Source organism: Thamnophis sirtalis, unplaced genomic scaffold (genome assembly GCF_051295495.1).
Source record: "Thamnophis sirtalis isolate CommonGarterSnake01/CBP01778 unplaced genomic scaffold, rThaSir2_p1.2 scaffold_6, whole genome shotgun sequence".
Taxonomy (NCBI): domain Eukaryota; kingdom Metazoa; phylum Chordata; class Lepidosauria; order Squamata; family Natricidae; genus Thamnophis; species Thamnophis sirtalis.
Genome location: NW_028261386.1, coordinates 46,041,932 through 46,047,560, shown reverse-complemented (window position 1 = coordinate 46,047,560; position 5,629 = coordinate 46,041,932). Strand labels below are relative to the sequence as shown.

The 5,629-nt window shown below is 48.7% G+C and overlaps 1 long non-coding RNA gene across 1 annotated transcript; it reads left to right on the top strand.

Annotated features, from left to right (window-relative positions):
- Positions 1–2,658: 2,658 nt before the first annotated feature.
- Positions 2,659–5,096, top strand: LOC148044964 (uncharacterized). The gene is made up of 2 exons (XR_015697148.1): positions 2,659–2,731; positions 4,902–5,096. It is a non-coding gene; the product is annotated as an uncharacterized LOC148044964 (long non-coding RNA).
- The last annotated feature ends 533 nt before the right edge of the window (positions 5,097–5,629 follow it).

Sequence of the window (5,629 nt, the reverse complement as noted above, 5' to 3'; positions counted from 1 at the left end):
CACCACAACAAGATTTACTTTAAGACACAGCTGAAGGAAACAGGAAGACTACACGTCACGGTCTGAGTGACGTGCCTAGGCCCAGCGCCCAATCGGGAAGCTCCTTCGGATTCAAGGGGGATAGCGAGCGCAGAACTTGGGAGGAGTAGTGGGGGGGGGGAGGAGGAGGAGGAGAAACTGAATCTCTGCTTCTCCCCCCGCTCTTCGCATTCCCTCTATCCCCTTTCTCCACCCCGCGCCTCCCCCCTCTCAATTTGCTGATGGGAAGGAAACTTCATCACCAAATTTGGGGGCAAGATGACCTTGGCAGTTATTTGTGCTCAGTTCGGAGTTCAACTTTGCCGGATGGTTCAGTTGCTGTCACCAACACCTGGTGGGGGTAGGGGGATCTGTGAAAGCCCGACCCACCACCACCACCACCAACAACAACAAATAAACTGGCCGAAAACACGGGAGAAGTACTCCGGCGCGCGATCTTTCTAGGCACTACTTGTGTTTACGCGCGTGTGTATGTCCGTCCTCCTCTCTGTCTCTGTCTCTGTCTCTGTCTCTCTTTCTCTCTGGTGCAAACGACCCCACTGCATACCCAGAAATAAACAGGCGTCGAACTTGACTCCAAAAGGAATTCACCCCTTAAGTCTTAGATGAGCGCTTGGACACTATCTCCAAACAATTTGCGCTCCAGGCTGCCGCTGCCGGTTAAGAGCGAAAGGATCAGCTCCGGAGCGCAACTCGTTTCGCCCGGCAGAAAATTGCGCGTGTGAATTATGCGGGGGGGGGGGGGGGGCTTCTGTTCAAGGTATCTCTGAACCGTCCCACACAGGGAGTAAGGTTTTTAAGAAAATTGGGATGTCTTTCCCTTGAGTAAATCTGATTTAAATATCTTTTTCTTCTTCTTTCCAGTTCGTTAAAACTGGCGGATCGGACGGCGCGGTCCTGCTAGGGCTGCTGAGAGGGAGGGTTGCGCTGCGCGAAGTCAAGGTATTCTGGGCGCACGCAGGCAGCCGTCAGTGGGTCCATCAGCCAGTAGCCCTCGCTCGCCTTATAAGAAAACCGTTCCCTTATCAACATTAAAAGGTCCCTTGAAATCATAAAAGCGCCCTTTCTTCCCGCCTATGTCTATCTCCTCTGTTTGTAGCGCTGAATCCTTATAGCTTCAGATTCGGAAAGCTCTGAAGGGTATAGACAACGCCAATTATCTTACTATACCTGGTCACCTTTGCTAACAAAACCCCTTCAAAACTTTAAAGAGAAATTCGCTCTCTTCCGCACCTAAATTCAGCGTGGTTCCCCCACGACACGCAAGTTCTACTTCTTAAGGCATGCTCAATCTTAAATTCCTCCTAAGTGCAGCTTTATTCCTGTTTATTACAAGCGTTTTAATATGCAGAAATAATCAACTCGTCCATCTAAAGTTTAGAGCAGTGGCTTTCCGCAGGTCATTAAACAAAAGCCTTAATTCCTGTTTTAAATTATTAGAAGGTGGACATTGGCCGTATCTTTCCCCAATATATCAGGAATATCAAGGAGTGCATTTTTTTAAAAAAAGAAAAACAATAACCATATTTATGAACTATGGTCATGCCTCACTCTTCTATTAGAAACGTTTTCTTCAACTAAGTCGTCGCTTCCTTCTTAAAAAAGATTATAAATTGTCTTTAAAAGAAAAAAAGAAGGAGGAAAATGTATTTAAGAACAGACACCGCAAGCACAGAAGAAGAGAGACTGTCCAGAAGGTGCCAGATTAAAGTAGGGAGGGGGGGGGTTAATTGTTGGGGAAAAGGTAAAGGGCACCGCGATGTTTTCTTTGGATTTGAACTCTCATTCAAGAAGCACGCTCCTTTTTCTCTCTATGTAAAATATTTACAAATATAGACTTCATGCGCGTGAGTTGGGGCCTCCATTAAAAAAATAAATAAATTAAATCATGCCGAGGTAGAAGTTTATTTGGATTTCTTTAATATGGTACATTTAAGGGACTTGGAGGACGCATTCAACAGTCTGCAACACCTGAAATAAAACTCCCGTTTTAATGCCTCGCTACCATATTTCTGGCGCTATTAGGGTTGCTGTTATTATTAATTCTGCATAAGCCCCCACTCTATAAAACTTCACTCCCTTTCTCCCCTTCTTTCTCCCCCTCCCCACCCAGGCTTTAAGAAAGCTAGCTCACTGCCGAAGAGGATAGCACACTTTTAATTTCCTTTTTAGAAAAAAAAGAATGGAAAGGCGATGAAAAAGAAACGTCTGAAAAGCTTCTTCGAACACGTTTAAAACAAACAAACAAATCCACGGGAACGCCAGCAAAGAGTGACCTCCACTCGGGGAAAAAGCCAAGGGCGGTCTGGTGGAAAACGCCAGCGCGTTTCGCTCGCGCGCGTGGAAACGCGGGGAAGAGGGGAAAGTGCGGACAGCTTTTTTGGAGGCCTCGTCCTCGAGGGAGAAGGACGGTGGCGATCTGGCCCTTTCGCTCGGCTTCCAGTTCCTTCAGAGCAGAGTGGAAACCGGGAGGGGGGAGGGGACAGACTGTCTCTGGGAGGGGGCCACGCCCCTTCCTTCCTGACACGGACTCTAGCACTGGGCACCATCCTTGGGTCTGATAAACTGCGGCCACCCCTTCCAAAGAATGTTTTCCCCGTCCCCAATCACCCCTTTTTCAAGGTTTGCTGCCCTAGACGACCGTCGTCGCTGGATTTCAGCTGGGCTGGCAACGGCCCTTAGGATGAAGGAGGTCCATCTCTCTCTCTCTCTCTCTCTCTCTCTCTCTCTCTCTCTCTCTCTCTCTCTCTCTCTCTCTCTCTCTCTCTCTCTCTCTCTCTCTCTCTCTCTCTCTCTCTCTCTCTCTCTCTCTCTCTCTCTCTCTCTCTCTCTCTCTCTCTCTCTCTCTCTCTCTCTCTCTCTCTCTCTCTCTCTCTCTCTCTCTCTCTCTCCCTCCCTCCCTCCCTCCCTCCCTCTCTCTCTCTCTCTCCCTCCTTCCCTCCCTCCCTCTCTCTCTTCCCCCCCCCTCTCTTTCTCTCCCCGGCCTTTTTTCGCCACTTCCTTTTCCCTGGAGAAAACCTCCTGAATATCTGATGCGCTTCTCCCATCTGTCTCCTAATCTGTTAGGTGAGGCAGAAGAGTCAGGCGGCGTGAAGTCCTCGGTATCGGGGCAGTTCCCTCATTCCCCTTGGGAGCGATTCCCTTCCCCCTCCTTCTTATCTTTTCATAAAAGAGGAAACCAAAGATTAGTACCTCTTGAGAGGGGGGACGTTTTCAAAGAAGGGAAGGGAGGGGAGAAGCAGAGGGAGGCGGCCAGGAGTTGGACTTTGTAAGTTCTTCTGCGGACAACTTCTGCTTTTCCCTGGCTTTTTTTTTAACCCCTTCCCTTTGCCGCCAAGAGTTGCTCCTCGCCTTCCAGCCGCCCACACGCCACCCTTCCCAGTGGGGCATCCCGTTGATTTATCCCTCGCAAAATCTCCGCCGCGCTGGTTTCTTAGATGGTGGGGCTGACTCCTCTTAGTACGATTAGCCAAGCGATAAAGCCAAAAGTCCAGGGGCAACTCCCACTGTCCATGATGGTCTTCGGGTATCCCCGGGAAACCCTCAGCCCGATTAAGCGCGACCTGCCGGGCACTACCTCCCTGCCCTCCCCTCCAAGTTAGCCCCCACGGCGGAGGAGGAGCTGGGTCGCTTCCCCGCGCCCCCTCCCATCCCTAGTCCGCGCCCCGCGAAGCGGTCGGCAGCTGCGGAGAGGAATTCCCTCGCGGGAGTCCCTCCGCTGCCTTCTGACCCTTCCGAGGAGCGCGGTTTGTTTAACCGACGGCTTCAGCATTGACAAAAATGCCCGGGGAAAGTAGACAAAGCCAGGTTTGCCCGCGGCGTTTGAAACTGAGCGCTCAAAGTTTCTCGGTCTCGAAATGACCGAGTCCTCCCTTCCCAGCCAACAGCCCAAAATAAGAGGTATCCGGTAATTAAAAGGTCCTTGTCGATAAGATCCTTGCGAGTTCTTAAGGCGCTTCGAGCAGTGCGGCTCAGCGCAACTATTTCCCTTTATTATCGGGGGCCCTTCCCCAAGTCCCGGCGGTGGCACCGGCACAGACTTTAGTTTTACACATCTTACTCCTTTACAGGTAAAGCTATCCTTAGATTCTCTCTCTCTCCTTCCCTCTCCCTCCGTCTCCCTCCGCCCCCCTTTCTCTCTCTCTTCATTCTAGATCGCTTCAAGGACGCTCTCCCCCCGCCCCGAGCGAATATAGTTTCCGATCCATTGAACCCACGTTATGGATTAAGATTTAAGACTAAAGGTGGAAAATAGGAGATGGCGTAAAATAACTTCCCTCTTGTCCCCATGGCAGCATAGTTCTTGGAGCCATGGAGAAAGGCAGCCCAGTACTAGGAAATGCTTCCCTCTAGGTTATATTTGAAGCCAGTTTCCTTGCCTTTTAGAGGCCCACAACGCAAGCTGGGCAGAGAGACTGGCTGCAAAGACAATTCTTAGTGGAACATTTAGAAGAACTGCACCTGTTGAACTTTAAGAGGTGGGTGACATTCCAGATTAGCTAGGCACTCTCTATTAGGTAAAGGACTTGAACTCGCTTCTCATCTCTATGCCCACGGCTTGGGGAGAGAAGGGACAGGGGGGGAATAGAACATTTTTTAGCATGACAATAAAAGAGCCACTTGCAATTGGCTCTTAGCGGAAATCTAGCCAAGGCTGGCTTCGCCTCAGGCAACCAAACTTTCCAAAAAATCAAGACATTAACAGATGGTGGCAACCACATGGAGAGATGGTGTTGCTTAGAGAGAATCTAGTCATTTCACTCAAGCCGAGAAAAAGAGTGAATCCCAGAAGGACACCGTGTATTCTGAAGAGTTCTGCACTTGGCCCATCCTTATTCCTCTCCCTTCTGCTCCCGTTTCAGGCAGCTTCAGTTTGGGAGGAATGGAAATAACAACAACAATAGGAATTTTCGCCTGCTTCCGAAAAAGGGACGGTGGCTTGCCAACTGTTTACATGACATGAAGGGGACTCAGTGATCTTTATTTGTGCTGCTTCGGAGGGCTGTCTAAATACTAATAAACGGAGGGATATATAAAAAGAGGAAAGACAATCCAAAGGCAACGGCTGTGGAAATGAATATCAAGCAACAGTGGCTTGTAAACTGGAATAGTGGAATACAATCTTTCAACCCAAGGGAATTAAAAAAAAAAAAACAGTCGTCAAACCTTTGGTTTGTTAGGAAATATGAATTTGCAGGATTCAGTATAATTCCCCCGAAATCTTTTCAATAGGATCCATATCTTGTAGATCATTTGGTCTGATTCATGAAGGAAGGAGTTGTGCTATAGTTTTGAAAATGATTGCAAACCTTGGGATGCTTTGGGATTGTCCAGGGAGGCTTATAATGGGGTTGGGGGAAGGATTTCTTTGGTTTTATCCCCACAACTAAAACAAAGCTGTGAAGTGGGCTGACTTCTGAGTTTCCATGGTTGAGGGTGGCTATGAATCTGGATGTTTTCTCCTCCTAATCCAATATTTTAAATATTATTTTTCACTTCTCTTCATTACTTGTAATGAGAAGACCCAAAATGACTTCCTGAAAGGGAATGGAGGGCAGTAATTAACACCCTGGACTAAGAGAGTTAACAC